The 17,440-nt window shown below is 48.8% G+C and overlaps 1 protein-coding gene across 1 annotated transcript in view; it reads left to right on the top strand.

Annotated features, from left to right (window-relative positions):
* Positions 1-17,440, top strand: part of HPN (hepsin) — a 75,946-nt gene that overhangs the window by 33,235 nt on the left and 25,271 nt on the right. Inside the window, exon 2 of the mRNA XM_088466358.1 lies at positions 5,522-5,595. The gene's annotated coding sequence lies outside the window, so the exon portion shown is untranslated. The remainder of the gene's footprint in view (positions 1-5,521; positions 5,596-17,440) is intronic.

Here is a 17,440-nt window from a genome sequence, read left to right as displayed (position 1 = left end):
AACCAGCCCAGATTATTATGCAGTACCTGGCTCCTGTCACACACTAAAGCCAGCCCAGATTATTATGCAGTACCCGGCTCCTGTCACACAGTAAAGCCAGCCCAGATTATTATGCAGTACCTGGCTCCTGTCACACACTAAAGCCAGCCCAGATTATTATGCAGAACCCGGCTCCTGTCACGCACTAAAGCCAGCCCAGATTATTATGCAGAACCCGGCTCCTGTCACGCACTAAAGCCAGCCCAGATTATTATGCAGAACCCGGCTCCTGTCACGCACTAAAGCCAGCCCAGATTATTATGCAGTACCCGGCTCCTGTCACACAGTAAAGCCAGCCCAGATTATTATGCAGTACCTGGCTCCTGTCACGCACTAAAGCCAGCCCAGATTATTATGCAGAACCCGGCTCCTGTCACGCACTAAAGCCAGCCCAGATTATTATGCAGTACCCTGCTCCTGTCACGCACTAAAGCCAGCCCGGATTATTATGCAGTACCCAGCTCCTGTCACGCACTAAAGCCAGCCCAGATTATTATGCAGTACCCGGCTCCTGTCACGCACTAAAGCCAGCCCAGATTATTATGCAGTACTCGGCTCCTGTCACGCACTAAAGCCAGCCCAGATTATTATGCAGTACTCGGCTCCTGTCACGCACTAAAGCCAGCCCAGATTATTATGCAGTACCCGGCTCCTGTCACGCACTACAGCCAGCCCAGATTATTATGCAGTACCCGGCTCCTGTCACGCAGTAAAACCAGCCCAGATTATTATGCAGTACCTGGCTCCTGTCACACACTAAAGCCAGCCCAGATTATTATGCAGTACCCGGCTCCTGTCACACAGTAAAGCCAGCCCAGATTATTATGCAGTACCTGGCTCCTGTCACACACTAAAGCCAGCCCAGATTATTATGCAGAACCCGGCTCCTGTCACGCACTAAAGCCAGCCCAGATTATTATGCAGAACCCGGCTCCTGTCACGCACTAAAGCCAGCCCAGATTATTATGCAGTACCCGGCTCCTGTCACACAGTAAAGCCAGCCCAGATTATTATGCAGTACCTGGCTCCTGTCACACACTAAAGCCAGCCCAGATTATTATGCAGAACCCGGCTCCTGTCACGCACTAAAGCCAGCCCAGATTATTATGCAGTACCCTGCTCCTGTCACACACTAAAGCCAGCCCGAATTATTATGCAGTACCCAGCTCCTGTCACGCACTAAAGCCAGCCCAGATTATTATGCAGTACCCGGCTCCTTTCACGCACTAAAGCCAGCCCAGATTATTATGCAGTACTCGGCTCCTGTCACGCACTAAAGCCAGCCCAGATTATTATGCAGTACTCGGCTCCTGTCACGCACTAAAGCCAGCCCAGATTATTATGCAGTACCTGGCTCCTGTCACACAGTAAAGCCAGTCCAGATTATTATGCAGTACCTGGCTCCTGTCACACACTAAAGCCAGCCCAGATTATTATGCAGTACTCGGCTCCTGTCACGCACTAAAGCCAGCCCAGATTATTATGCAGTACCCAGCTCCTGTCACGCACTAAAGCCAGCCCAGATTATTATGCAGTACCCGGCTCCTGTCACACAGTAAAGCCAGTCCAGATTATTATGCAGTAACTGGCTCCTGTCACACACTAAAGCCGGCCCAGTTTATTATGCAGTACCCAGCTCCTGTCACACACTAAAGCCAGCCCAGATTATTATGCAGAACCCGGCTCCTGTCATGCACTAAAGCCTGCCCAGATTATTATGCAGTACCCTGCTCCTGTCACACACTAAAGCCAGCCCAGATTATTATGCAGTACCCGGCTCCTGTCACGCACTATAACCGGCCCAGATTATTATGCAATACCCGGCTCCTGCCACGCACTAAAGCCAGCCCAGATTATTATGCAATACCCGGCTCCTGCCACGCACTAAAGCCAGCCCAGATTATTATGCAGTACCCGGCTCCTGCCACGCACTAAAACCGGCCCAGATTATTATGCAGTACCCGGCTCCTGTCATGCACTAAAGCCAGCCCAGATTATTATGCAGTACCCGGCTCCTGTCACACACTAAAGCCGGCCCAGATTATTATGCAGTACCCGGCTCCTGCCACGCACTAAAACTGGCCCAGATTATTATGCAGTACCCGGCTCCTGTCATGCACTAAAGCCAGCCCAGATTATTATGCAGTACCCGGCTCCTGCCACGCACTAAAGCCGGCCCAGTTTATTATGCAGTACCCGGCTCCTGTCACGCACTAAAGCCAGCCCAGATTATTATGCAGTACCCAGGTAATCTCCACCCTTGAGTCCTTGACCTCTGGGTGCCTGCCGCGAACCACCAACTGCCAGTAGAGCTGCAGCCCGCCGAGACCACTTCAGGTTTGGAAAGGTTTCCAGGGAAGCCGGATCACACTAGAACAGCGTCACCAGGGCTGGCCTGATTGACGCTGATGAACAATCTTATCAAGGTTGTAACCAATCAGCTCCCTTGTAGGAGTTGCATGAATATTCATAAGTCTTTACTTACCACAGAATCAATTTAATTAGATATCATCACCAGGGACATTCAAATATATGCATTTAGTATTGAGCTTGATATTTTTAGAAGTTTTAGCTATATCTCTATATACAGTATATATATATAAAAATAAAGTTCTGGGGTCTGTTTGTTTGCTCGCTAATCTCTTGAAACACTGCATGGATTTTGATGGGGTTTTCACCATTATATACAGCATTGGTCGTGGAAGGTTTAGGTGTATGAACCATTCATCTGTGACAAAAGGGATCAGAGCAGTGACGATTTAAATGAAGCATTCACAGAAAACAATCTAATCTTACACTAAGCTGAAGCAGAGTAGCTGTCCATTGTGCTGAAACAGCAAACTGGGAGCCAATCAGAGCCAGCAATGTGCCCTATTGCTTAGCAGCAGGAGCCAGGAAGGAGCCAGGGGAGGACTTTAATAAAAACTACCATCAGAACGTGCTGCTGATAATGCTTACAGTAGCTGCAATACAAATCTCATACATAATCCTCCTGCCTTACCCAACACATCCCAGTGGCCAGGACCCAGCCAGCTGCAGGACAGCAGCAGTGGGGGTTGTGCTGACACTGATGAGATGCAGGGGGCAGGAGTGAGATGCAAGGGACTGTGGTGAGATGCAGGGGACTGTGGTGAGATGCAGGAGGCTGTGGTGAGATGCAGGAAGCTGTGGTGAGATGCAGGGGGCTGTAGTGAGATGCAGGAGGCTGTAGTGGGATGCAGGAGGCTGTGGTGAGATGCAGGAGGCTGTGGTGAGATGCAGGAGGCTGTGGTGATATGCAGGAGGCTGTGGTGATATGCAGGAGGCTGGGGTGAGATGCAGGAGGCTGTGGTGAGATGCAAGAGGCTGGGGTGAGATGCAGGAGGCTGTGGTGAGATGCAGGGGAGTGTGGTGAGATGCAGGATGTTGTAGTGAGATGCAGGGGGTTGTAGTGAGATGCAGGGGGTGGGGTGAGAAGCAGGGGACTGTCGTTAGATGCAGGAGGCTGTGGTGAGATGCAGGAAGCTGTGGTGAGATGCAGGGGGCTGTAGTGAGATGTAGGAGGCTATAGTGGGATGCAGGAGGCTGTAGTGAGATGCAGGGTGCTGTGTTGAGATGCAGGAGGCTGTGGTGAGATGCTGGAGGCTGTGGTGAGATGCTGGAGGCTGTGGTGAGATGTAGGAGGCTGTGGTGAGATGCACGGGACTGTGGTGAGATGCAGGAGGCTGTGGTGAGATGCAGGGGGCTGGGGTGAGATGCAGGAGGCTGTGTTGAGATGCAGGGGACTGTCATTAGATGCAGGGGGCTGTAGTGAGATGTAGGAGGTGCTGTGGTGAGATGCAGGGTGCTGTGTTGAGATGCAGGGGACTGTGGTGAGATGCAGGAGGCTGGGGTGAGATGCAGGGGGCTGTGGTGAGATGCAGGAGGCTGGGGTGAGATGCAGGAGGCTGTGGTGAGATGCAGGGGACTGTGGTGAGATGCAGGGGACTGTGGTGAGATGCAGGGGGCTGGGGTGAGATGCAGGGGACAGTCGTTAGATGCAGGGGGCTGTGGTGAGATGCAGGGGACTGTGGTGAGATGCAGGGGGCTGGGGTGAGATGCAGGGGGCTGTGGTGAGATGCAGGAGGCTGTGGTGAGATGCAGGAGGCTGTGGTGAGATGCAGGGGGCTGTAGTGAGATGCAGGAGGCTGTGGTGAGATGCAGGAGGCTGTGGTGAGATGCAGGGGGGTGTGGTGAGATGCAGGAGGCTGTGGTGAGATGTAGGAGGCTGTAGTGAGATGCAGGAGGCTGTGGTGAGATGCAGGAGGCTGTGTGAGATGCAGGAGGCTGTGGTGAGATGCAGGAGGCTGTAGTGAGATGCAGGAGGCTGTGGTGAGATGCAGGAGGCTGCAGTGAGATGAATTGCTCCTGTGCGAAGCCAGGGTGGGTCGCTCGAATATTCAGTATATATATATATATATATATATATATATATATATATATGGAAATCACTTATTTCCCTGACCACTTATATCCTCTTTACATAACTACTTTCAAATCCAAAACTTGTCTTACACTTAAGGCAGAAGATGTGTCAGTAACAAATACTGCGCATCAGTAAGTGAGACTGTCAGTAAAATGATATTAGCTCCTGGGCTGTGACAGGTGACTGAGGACTGAGGACTGAGGACTCCTATTGTACATTCCCAGTAACAAACCCAGAAGATATCTCTGATCTGTTCCCAGGGACAGACGTCCCCGTTACTGTACAATCAGGAATTGTTATCTGACAAAGAGATGGAGGAACCTTTGGATGAGCTTCTTATTCTTTATAATACGTAATCCTCAGTATAGCCAACCTGTGGTTTTCTAGCTGAGATGGAACTACAAGACCCAGCATGCCCTGCCAACCAATTCTGCAGAAGTAGAAAAGCTTCCCTGGAAGTACAAGGCTTACTATGCCCTCTAGGTCACAGGCTAGGAAGGCATGCTGCAACTTGTAGTTCTACAGAAGCCAGAGAGCCAAAGTTTATCAATAGAGCAACTGTCAGGTCAGGAAGATATTATCACACGTCGCCTAGGCCTGTGTATGTAGGAAATGTTACATGAGCAGTAGGGAAGTGTGTCCCCTATAAGTGGGTAAGGGGGATGGGTGCAAGGTGTTCTCAGAAGTTTTGTGTTCTCTCCTCCCTTCCTCTCGTCCTGCCTCCCCCCCCCCCTCTTCTCTGGACACAGAGCGCATACCTTCCTCACCTGATTCCTCTAGGACACAAAGTGACTTGTCTCCCTCATTGCACTGAGACGCCCTCTCCCAGGTCCCAGAGATCGACTTTCTTATCCCACTTCTAGAGACTGTCAGACTTTCCTTCATTCTCTCTCTCAGTAACCCCTCCTGTATTACACCTGCCATTGCTCTATTCTCTCCCCTTACACAATCCTGTCCCTCTCGCTGCTGTCTCCTGGGTTGTAAGCTCTCTTTATCTCATCAGTCTCTCATCTGTCTGTGTCTCTCTGTCTTTTTTAGTGGAATGGTCTCCAAAGACCTCCGGCCTCCTCGGCTGAGATTTGAGGGGGAGCAGACAGCGGATACCCAGTAAGGTAAGAGGATTTCCACATCCGCCCACACCCCACACACTTATAGTGTATCTACCGGGGCGGGCAAAGGGGGTCATGTAACTAATTGGCCTACAGACTAATCTATGACGTTATAGCGGTGATGTGCCATCTATGTGACACACAGGGGGTGCGCCAAGCCTATAGATAAAAGGCGTGAGTGAGCCCAAGTCATAAAGGGGTATATTTCCTGTCACCAATGAAATGATGGGTTGGAATTATATTGGTCGATTCAAAAAAATACACATGGACCTTTAATGCCTCATAATGCGCCATGACACTTTTACATGACATTATACGCATGCGCTGCGGTCACTCCCCATGCTGCCGATAAATGCGCCCTGTCACTAGTATTTACTTTTATTGTCTTATTGGAACCATATTGATCACTGCCAATTGCTGATCGGGTTGCTGAGTGGTTAATACGAAATACAAATTTATATTTTTTGGTGCTTTGTAAACCACAAACCAGATATAAAACCCATCTGGCTGGTTTTTCTTTTCTATTATGTTTTATTGAACAGCAAATGGGAAAATTCAGGGACTTGTGTCTACTAAAGTTTCTTAAATAAGGGCAGGAAAACATTTATCTCTATCAGCGATAACCAAAGGCAGCAGCAAGTCACAGGGAATGTACGGCTTTAATTGGGATTATGAACACTCTGGGTCTCATTCAGAGCCGCTCGTAAGCGGCCGCTCGTTCATTATGAGCGATGTTCGCTCATCTGCGCATGCGTACGGATTGTAATACGCATGCGCGAACCAGTCAGTGCGGCCGAAAATCGTTTGTTCACTAAATAGCGAATGCCTGCTATTTTGAGTGACAGGAGGAGGCGTATGTGGGTGGTAACAGGGGAAGGTGCTTGAAAACTGGGAGTGAAATTCAGAACACAGGCGTGCTTAAAGGTCAAAACGGGCGTTTTATGGGTGTGCATAATTAATACAGCAGCGTCATTGACCACGTCACTTGGTTGATTTATAGTCAGAACTGCTTGCAAGATAGCGGTAGGAAAAACCAACCACAAGAATAGCGAGCAGGTCATACGCTGTTCGATGTACTCGATTAATCTAATAAATAGCAGACATGACGTATGGTGCGAGCGGCAAGGGGGCGTATTTTTCAAAATTACAACCGCAAGTTTTGTTTGCTCGTTCAGACTTATAGGCGTGAACAGACCGCAAAGAGCGAACGGTTCATTTGAATAGCCACCCCTTTTTACTGAACGAGCGAGCGCAAATAGCGTCCGGCTCTGAATGAGGGCCTCTGTCAGTACTGATATGAGGGTGCTGAACGATCCGTCCATGGTCAGATTGGGGCCATCATATGGTTTCAGCTATTCACCCGCATTGCCAGTATTATGACATTAATATGCTGCCCACTTACACTACTATATTGTAACCGATAGCAACTGTCCTGATATTGCAGCGCTGAGACACCACATCCATTACTATAAACAAAACGGTCATTATCAGGCGGTCGCCATATAAATGCTGCTGGCACCTAAAGTGCTCTGCTAAGGTCCTGTACAGTATTTATTAATAGGAAGAACCATTTGTACATTCTCTTTAGGACTAGAGATGAGAGACGTTGCAGAATATGTGTCTGAGTTCCACTTTTGTATAATTATTTTACATAATGAGTCAGACGCACACGGAACGCGAGGATTTCAGCATGGTGCACATGCGCTGTAATAAGATATCGGCAACAGCGTATACGCCAGACAAGGCATACACAGAGGGCCTGATTCAGAGACTTACACAATGCCGATATTTATTCAAATCGAGCGATTGTTTGCTCTTGCGTATGCCTGTAAGCTGCACTGTGCACGCGCTGCGATTTTTTTTTAGGGGTGTGCACCGGCCACTTTTCGTGTTTTGTGTTTTGGTTTTGGATCTGGATCTTTCTTCGTGTTTTGGATCTGGATTGGTTTTGCCAAAACCACCCTTCCGTGTTTTGGGTTCTGGGTTTTGTGTTTTGGATCTGTATTTTTTTTTTAAAAAGCATAAAAACAGCTAAAATCACAGAATTTGTTGGTTTCTCTGCTCCTATGCTATTATTAACCTCAATAACCTTAATTTCCACTCATTTCCAGTCTATTCTGAGCACCTCACACCTCACAATAGTGTTTTCATGTCCAAAAGGTTGCACCGAGGTAGCTGGATGACTATGCTAAGCGACACGAGTGGGCGGCACAAACACGTGACCCATCTAGGAGTGACACTGCAGTGGCAGACAGGATGGCATTGAAAAACTAGGCCCCAAACTGTACATAATGCAAAGAAAAAAAAGAGGTGCAAGATGGAATTGTCCTTGGGCCCTCCCACCCACCCTTATGTTGTATAAACAGGACATGCACACTTTAACAAATCAATCATTTCAGCGCCAGGGTCTGCCACACAACTGTGGCTGAAATGATTGGTTCGTTTGGGCCCCCACAAAACAAGCTGGCAATTAATGTGTCCCTGCACAAACTGGCTCTACGGAGGCAAGATGTCATCCTCATCCTCCTCATCCACCGATTCCTCACCCTCTTCAGTGTGTACATCCTCATCCTCACAAAGTATTAACTCGTCCCCACTTGAATCCACCACCACAGGTCCCTCTGTACCTTCTGGAGGCTGGTCTCCCTGGAAGAGCTGATAATTCATTTTGATGAACATCATCTTCTCCACATTCTGTGGAAGCAACCTCCTACGCCTTTCGCTGACAAGGTCCCGGCTGCACTAAACACTCTTTCGGAGTACACACTGGAGGGGGGGCAACTCAGGTAAAATAGAGCCAGCTTGTACAGGGGCCTCCAAATTGCCTCTTTTTCCTGCCAGTACAGGTATGGACTGTCTGACATGCCTACTTGGATGCTGTCACCGATGTAATCCTCCACCATTCTGTCAATGGTGACAGTATCATATGCAGTGACAGTAGACATGTCAGAAATTGTTGCCAGGTCCTTCAGTCCGGACCAGATGTCCAAACTTGGTCCTGCCTGCCCTGCATCACCGCCAGCGGGTTGCTTAGGATACCTAAGTTTTTTCCTGGCAGCCCCAGTTGCGGGAGAAAATGAAGAAGGAGCCGTTGACGTGTCACGTTCCGCTTCAGCTGACAGTGTGTTCACCAGCAGGTCTTTGCACCTCTGCAGGCTTGTGTCGGCCGGAAAGAGAGACACCACATAGGCTTTAAACCTAGGATCAAGCACGGTGGCCAAAATGTAGTGGTCTGATTTCAACAGATTGACCACCCTGGAATCCTGGCAAAGCGAATGAAGGGCTTCATCCACAAGTCCCACATGCCGAGCGGAATCGCTCCGTCTTAGCTCCTCCTTCACTTTCTCCAGCTGCTTCTGCAAAAGCCTGATGAGGGGAATGACCTGACTCAAGCTGGCTGTGTCTGAACTGACTTCACGTGTGGCAAGTTCGAAGGGCTGGAGAACCTTGCACAACACGGAAATCATTCTCCACTGCGCTTGAGTCAGGTGCATACCGCCTCCTTTGCCTATGTCATAGGTGGATGTATAGGCTTGAATGGCCTTTTGCTGCTCCTCCATCTTCTGAAGCATATAGAGGGTTGAGTTCCACCGCGTCACAACCTCTTGCTTCAGGTGATGGCGGGGCAGTTTCAAGAGTGTTTGCTGGCGCTCCAGTCTTCGGCACGCAGTCGCTGAATGGCGAAAGTGGCCAGAAATTTTTCGGGCCACCCAAAGCGTCTCCTGCACGCCCCTGTCGCTTTTCAGAAAATTCTGCACCACCAAGTTTATTGTGTGAGCAAAACATGGGACGTGCTGGAATTTGCCCAGATGTAATGCCCGCACAATATTGGTGGCGTTGTCAGATATCACAAATCCCCAGGAGAGTCTAAGTGGGGTAAGCCACTGGGCGATGATTTCCCTCAGTTTCTCTAAGAGGTTGTCGGCGGTGTGCCTCTTACTGAAACCGGTGATACACAGCGTAGCCTGCCTTGTAACGAGCTGGCGTTTCTGAGATGCTGCTACTGGTGACGCTGCTGCTGTTGCTGCGTAAGGTGATACATCTACCCAGTGGGCTGTCACAGTCATATAGTCCTTAGTCTGCCCTGTTCCACTTGTCCACATGTCCGTGGTTAAGTGGACATTGTGTACAACGGCATTTTTCAGGACACTGAGGACACTTTTTCTGACGTTTCTGTACAGTCTCGGTATCGCCTGCCTAGTGAAGTGGAATCTAGACGGGATTTGGAACCGGGGACACACTACCTCCATCAATTGTCTAAATCCCACTGCACTAATGGCGGATACCGGACGCACGTCTAACACCAACATAGCAGTCAAGGCCTCAGTTATACGTTTTGCTTCAGGATGACTGCTGTCGTACTTCATCCTCCTCGCTAAGGACTGTTGGAGGGTCAATTGTTTAGTAAAAGTAGTGGTGTTCCTACTTCCTCTCTGGGATGATGAACGACTCCCAGCAGCAGCAACAGCAGCAGCGGCAGCAGTAGGCGTAGCAATGCAGGATCCTCCAGAGGAATCCCGGATAGGAGAGTCAGTCATGCCAGTGACATGGCCTGCAGGACTACTTCCGATCCTGACTAAGGAGGAAATTGACGAGGAGGGAGTTGACGGTGTGGTTTGCAGGCGCTTGGATACAACAGGACAACGGGATTTAGGTGTCCCTGGACTGCTTACGGTCTTAGCCAAAGTTTCTGAACTTGACAGTAACTTTTTATGAACGCGCTGCAGGTGCCGTATAAGGGAGGATGTTCCTAGGTGGTTGACGTCCCTACCCCTACTTATTTCACCATTACATATGGTACATATGGCAAGACAGTTGTTGTCCGGATTTGGATAGAAATATTGCCAGACCAAAGAGGTGGAATGTTTGGTCTTCTGCCCAGGCATGACCGTGATGGGCTTTTTCATCCCACGGACAACAACTGTCTCCCCCGGAGCCTGATTTAAACAAACCACATCACCATCAGAATCCTCCTCGCCAACTTCCTCCTCAGCGCCAGCTACACCAGTATCCTCATCCTGTTGTACTTCAACAGTGACATCTTCAATTTGCATATCAGCAAGTGGACTGTGGGTGCTCCTTTCAGCACTTGCAGGGGGCGTGCAAATGGTGGAAAGAGCCACCTCTTCCCGTCCAGTGCTGGGAAGGTCAGGCATCGCAACCACCACCACACTTGGACTCTCCTTGGGGATTTGTGATATCTTCTTAGAAAGCACAGTTCTTCGCTGTGCTTTTGCCAGCTTAACTCTTTTGATTTTTTTAGTGGGAGGAGGGCTTCCATCATCATGTGAAGCTGAACCACTAGTCATGAACATACTAGGGATCGACCTTAGCCGTTCCTTGCCACTCCGTGTCGTAAATGGCATATTGGCAAGTTTACGTTTCTCTTCAGCTGATTTAAATGTCTTTTTCAAGGTCATTTTCCTGAACTTTGCCATTTGGGATTGTATGTGCCCTCTACTATGACATTGGGCATCGGCCTTGGCAGACGACGTTGATGGCATGTTATCATCTATATCATGACTAGTGGCAGCAGCTTCAGCACTAGGAGGAAGTGGTTCTTGATCTTTCTCTATTTTATTTTTATCGGAGAAAGTTTGGTCCTCCATTTATGTTATATCGATTTGATATATACGTGCGGCTAAACACAGAAAATAATTTTTTTTTGGTTTGGACTGGAGTGTACTTTGGGGGTTACAGCACCCTTTAACGGTCAAGCCAGCCGGCCCTTTACTTATGACACAGGCGCACTCTTGGCACTACTTTGTTGATGCACGTGCGGCTACTGCGCACACAATTCACAAACACAGAAAATAATTTTTTTTTTGGTTTGGACTGGAGTGTACTTTGGGGGTTACAGCACCCTTTAACGGTCAAGCCAGCCGGCCCTTTACTTATGACACAGGCGCACGCTTGGCACTACTTTGTTGATGCACGTGCGGCTACTGCGCACACAATTCACAAACACAGAAAATAATTTTTTTTTAGGTTTAGACTGGAGTGTACTTTCGGGGGTTACAGCACCCTTAACGGTCAAGCCAGCCGGCCCTTTACTTATGACACAGGCGCACGCTTGGCACTACTTTGTTGATGCACGTGCGGCTACTGCGCACACAATTCACAAACACAGAAAATAATTTTTTTTTTGGTTTGGACTGGAGTGTACTTTCGGGGGTTACAGCACCCTTAACGGTCAAGCCAGCCGGCCCTTTACTTATGACACAGGCGCACGCTTGGCACTACTTTGTTGATGCACGTGCGGCTACTGCGCACACAATTCACAAACACAGAAAATAATTTTTTTTTGGTTTGGACTGGAGTGTACTTTCGGGGGTTACAGCACCCTTTAACGGTCAAGCCAGCCGGCCCTTTACTTATGACACAGGCGCACGCTTGGCACTACTTTGTTGATGCACGTGCGGCTACTGCGCACATAATTCACAAACACAGAAAATAATTTTTTTTTTGGTTTGGACTGGAGTGTACTTTGGGGGTTACAGCACCCTTTAACGGTCAAGCCAGCCGGCCCTTTACTTATGACACAGGCGCACGCTTGGCACTACTTTGTTGATGCACGTGCGGCTACTGCGCACACAATTCACAAACACAGAAAATAATTTTTTTTTTGGTTTGGACTGGAGTGTACTCTCGGGGGTTACAGCACCCTTAACGGTCAAGCCAGCCGGCCCTTTACTTATGACACAGGCGCACGCTTGGCACTACTTTGTTGATGCACATGCGGCTACTGCGCACACAATTCACAAACACAGAAAATAATTTTTTTTTGGTTTGGACTGGAGTGTACTTTCGGGGGTTACAGCACCCTTTAACGGTCAAGCCAGCCGGCCCTTTACTTATGACACAGGCGCACGCTTGGCACTACTTTGTTGATGCACGTGCGGCTACTGCGCACACAATTCACAAACACAGAAAATAATTTTTTTTTTGGTTTGGACTGGAGTGTACTCTCGGGGTTTACAGCACCCTTAACGGTCAAGCCAGCCGGCCCTTTACTTATGACACAGGCGCACGCTTGGCACTACTTTGTTGATGCACGTGCGGCTACTGCGCACACAATTCACAAACACAGAAAATAATTTTTTTTGGGTTTGGACTGGAGTGTACTTTCGGGGGTTACAGCACCCTTTAACGGTCAAGCCAGCCGGCCCTTTACTTATGACACAGGCGCACGCTTGGCACTACTTTGTTGATGCACGTGCGGCTACTGCGCACACAATTCACAAACACAGAAAATAATTTTTTTTTTGGTTTGGACTGGAGTGTACTTTGGGGGTTACAGCACCCTTTAACGGTCAAGCCAGCCGGCCCTTTACTTATGACACAGGCGCACGCTTGGCACTACTTTGTTGATGCACGTGCGGCTACTGCGCACACAATTCACAAACACAGAAAATTATTTTTTTTTTGGTTTGTACTGGAGTGTACTTTGGGGGTTACAGCACCCTTTAATGGTCAAGCCAGCCGGCCCTTTACTTATGACACAGGCGCACGCTTGGCACTACTTTGTTGATGCACGTGCGGCTACTGCGCACACAATTCACAAACACAGAAAATAATTTTTTTTTGGTTTGGACTGGAGTGTACTTTCGGGGGTTACAGCACCCTTTAACGGTCAAGCCAGCCGGCCCTTTACTTATGACACAGGCGCACGCTTGGCACTACTTTGTTGATGCACGTGCGGCTACTGCGCACACAATTCACAAACACAGAAAATAATTTTTTTTTTGGTTTGGACTGGAGTGTACTCTCGGGGGTTACAGCACCCTTAACGGTCAAGCCAGCCGGCCCTTTACTTATGACACAGGCGCACGCTTGGCACTACTTTGTTGATGCACGTGCGGCTACTGCGCACACAATTCACAAACACAGAAAATTATTTTTTTTTTGGTTTGTACTGGAGTGTACTTTGGGGGTTACAGCACCCTTTAACGGTCAAGCCAGCCGGCCCTTTACTTATGACACAGGCGCACGCTTGGCACTACTTTGTTGATGCACGTGCGGCTACTGCGCACACAATTCACAAACACAGAAAATAATTTTTTTTTGGTTTGGACTGGAGTGTACTTTCGGGGGTTACAGCACCCTTTAACGGTCAAGCCAGCTGGCCCTTTACTTATGACACAGGCGCACGCTTGGCACTACTTTGTTGATGCACGTGCGGCTACTGCGCACACAATTCACAAACACAGAAAATAATTTTTTTTTTGGTTTGGACTGGAGTGTACTCTCGGGGGTTACAGCACCCTTAACGGTCAAGCCAGCCGGCCCTTTACTTATGACACAGGCGCACGCTTGGCACTACTTTGTTGATGCACGTGCGGCTACTGCGCACACAATTCACAAACACAGAAAATAATTTTTTTTTTGGTTTGGACTGGAGTGTACTTTCGGGGGTTACAGCACCCTTAACGGTCAAGCCAGCCGGCCCTTTACTTATGACACAGGCGCACGCTTGGCACTACTTTGTTGATGCACGTGCGGCTACTGCGCACACAATTCACAAACACAGAAAATAATTTTTTTTTTGGTTTGGACTGGAGTGTACTTTCGGGGGTTACAGCACCCTTAACGGTCAAGCCAGCCGGCCCTTTACTTATGACACAGGCGCACGCTTGGCACTACTTTGTTGATGCACGTGCGGCTACTGCGCACACAATTCACAAACACAGAAAATAATTTTTTTTTTGGTTTGGACTGGAGTGTACTTTCGGGGGTTACAGCACCCTTAACGGTCAAGCCAGCCGGCCCTTTACTTATGACACAGGCGCACGTTTGGCACTACTTTGTTGATGCACGTGCGGCTACTGCGCACACAATTCACAAACACAGAAAATAATTTTTTTTTTGGTTTGGACTGGAGTGTACTTTGGGGGTTACAGCACCCTTTAACGGTCAAGCCAGCCGGCCCTTTACTTATGACACAGGCGCACGCTTGGCACTACTTTGTTGATGCACGTGCGGCTACTGCGCACACAATTCACAAACACAGAAAATAATTTTTTTTTTGGTTTGGACTGGAGTGTACTTTCGGGGGTTACAGCACCCTTAACGGTCAAGCCAGCCGGCCCTTTACTTATGACACAGGCGCACGCTTGGCACTACTTTGTTGATGCACGTGCGGCTACTGCGCACACAATTCACAAACACAGAAAATAATTTTTTTTTTGGTTTGGACTGGAGTGTACTTTCGGGGGTTACAGCACCCTTAACGGTCAAGCCAGCCGGCCCTTTACTTATGACACAGGCGCACGCTTGGCACTACTTTGTTGATGCACGTGCGGCTACTGCGCACACAATTCACAAACACAGAAAATTATTTTTTTTTTGGTTTGGACTGGAGTGTACTTTCGGGGGTTACAGCACCCTTAACGGTCAAGCCAGCCGGCCCTTTACTTATGACACAGGCGCACGCTTGACACTACTTTGTTGATGCACGTGCGGCTACTGCGCACACAATTCACAAACACAGAAAATAATTTTTTTTTGGTTTGGACTGGAGTGTACTTTCGGGGGTTACAGCACCCTTTAACGGTCAAGCCAGCCGGCCCTTTACTTATGACACAGGCGCACGCTTGGCACTACTTTGTTGATGCACGTGCGGCTACTGCGCACACAATTCACAAACACAGAAAATATATTATTTTTTTAGCACTTGGGGGGAGCACCCCTGATGGACAGAGCACCCCCTGGACAACACTACAGCACTCCTTTAGGACTGGGACACTGCACAGGACTTTGGAGTGGACACAGCCCCTATGGAGATCTGACTGCACAACACAGTCCAGCCAGCCCCTATGGACTTTGAAGTAGTGGACACAGCCCCTATTAACAACAGCAGCACAGCACAACACAGCCAGCCCCTATGGACTTTGAAGTAGTGGACAACAGCAGCACTACACTACACTACACTACACAGCCCTAACTCCCACCCTCCCTCTTCACTGTCCACAGCTGAGTGAGAAAATGGCGCCGACGCGGGTACCTTATATAGGATCCAAAACCCGCGAGACTCGGAAGGCGGGATGATGACGTTTTGCCTCGATGTCAGATCCGAGTCAGGCGGGAAAAGTCGAGCCTGACTCGGATCGGCCTCGGATCGGGGGGGCTCGGGGGGGTTCGGATTTCAGAAATCCGAACCCGCTCACCCCTATTTTTTTTGTGACTGCGCTCACACAGAGGATTTATTTACAAAGTGAGTGACAGGTAGTCAGAGTTTGGTGGTGGTATCGGGGCGTGGCTAGGCAAACGCAGGCGTGTCTGGCCGTTTAAACGCCGTTTCTTGGGCGTGCATAAATTAGCCATGGCGATTTCCTGCGCAGCACGAGCGCTCTCAGCGTGTCAGGAGAGCTGCAGTGTTGGCGGCTGGTCAGACGTGACTTACATGCTGCGTGACTGGCCGATGTGCGTCGATGTTACCGATGTTTATGCTGTTGCACGGTGTCAGACAGATATCAGAAGGCAGCAGTGGGCATCGTATGCTCGGGTAAGCTTTGGAAACATTACCATATATATTCGCCGCTGCATCCGTGTAAAATCGCAGCTACGATTGCGTTAGCGTCCATCTCTGAATCAGGCCCAGAGTTCGCTAGCACGTATGGATTCATCAGCTCGTCAATGGATCACATTAACGTGTAATGGGCATTTCTGGGCAGTAACTGGGTAGCGGCCGTGCAATCGCACGTAACTGTTCCAGCAGGTGGAGTGTCATGGGCGTCTTTCCCGACTTCTTTGCTCAGTCGCAGCGCTTGGTAGGAGATGGGGCATCTGTTTAAGACAGATTTTGTGCCCAGCATGGGGTGGGTGTATGCCTTGATACTGATGATGGCGGCTCTGGACATAAAAACAGTGGGAGGGATTGGTTTCCACAGCGCACCTGGGCAGAGTCTAACATTCGCATAACAAAGTAAGTAGGTTGCCGCAGAGATACGGAAAAGCAATCACAGCGACTCGGAATGAGGCCCTTTATGTGTTTCATTCTATCACTAAAGAAGAAAGAGAAAAAATACATTTATCATTTTCAAGTTCAGATGTTATCACAGAACCCTATGTGCAAGATCTGACGGTGTTATATGTGTGTACCCAGCCTTACTGCCGTGCAGAGGGGGAATATAGCCACAGCCACTGGGAAAAAAAAATACATTCGCTCTTAGCAGGTCACATTCTGGCAATGCCGATAAAATAGCATTTGTTTGGCCAATTTTGAGTAGATTGGTTTAGTTGTGGGAGGAGAAATTAGTAACTGATGCTGTCCCCAGAAATGCAAAGTCCCCTGAAAATTACTATTTTGTTGTTACTGCATTGATAACAACTGATATGGGTGTTGGAATGTGACCAGCCCCAAAAGTGACAAAATAGGCTCAACTGCGAAGAGGATAAAGGCCATTGATTGGAGGGTGTCCTGACTCAGCTCTGCATCGCAGTGTGGCCAGTATTCTGTGCTGCTACATGCAAGGAAAAGAGCACCGGAGCGTGGCGTCACATTTTGTGGATTTTATATTGCGTAATAGAACTGTCCACGGACATTGAAAGTGGGCGTCTCAGCGCCTGCGATGTCCGGCGCTCGCCGTTACACAAGGGGAGGCTGAGAGTAGCATTTGCATATTATTGCAGCAGCGAATCCGAAAGAAATGGCAGCCGCGCATGAATTAGCTCTAACTCAGTTCAAGAAAACATGTACTGCTGGGACCAGCTTATTAGGAAGTATGTATGAAATATAATGCTCTGTGTGTACTAAGGGATTTGTGTATTTACTCCCCTCTATTTATGGTTTGTGGGGGAATAATCTGAGGACTATTTCTGAATGCTGGAAAACAGACAAAAGGGCCTT

Source organism: Taudactylus pleione, unplaced genomic scaffold, assembly GCF_031769625.1.
Source record: "Taudactylus pleione unplaced genomic scaffold, aTauple2 ptg002907l, whole genome shotgun sequence".
Taxonomy (NCBI): Eukaryota; Metazoa; Chordata; class Amphibia; order Anura; family Myobatrachidae; genus Taudactylus; species Taudactylus pleione.
The sequence above is the reverse complement of the archived record's forward strand: the minus strand, read 5'-3'. Positions and strand labels throughout refer to the sequence as shown.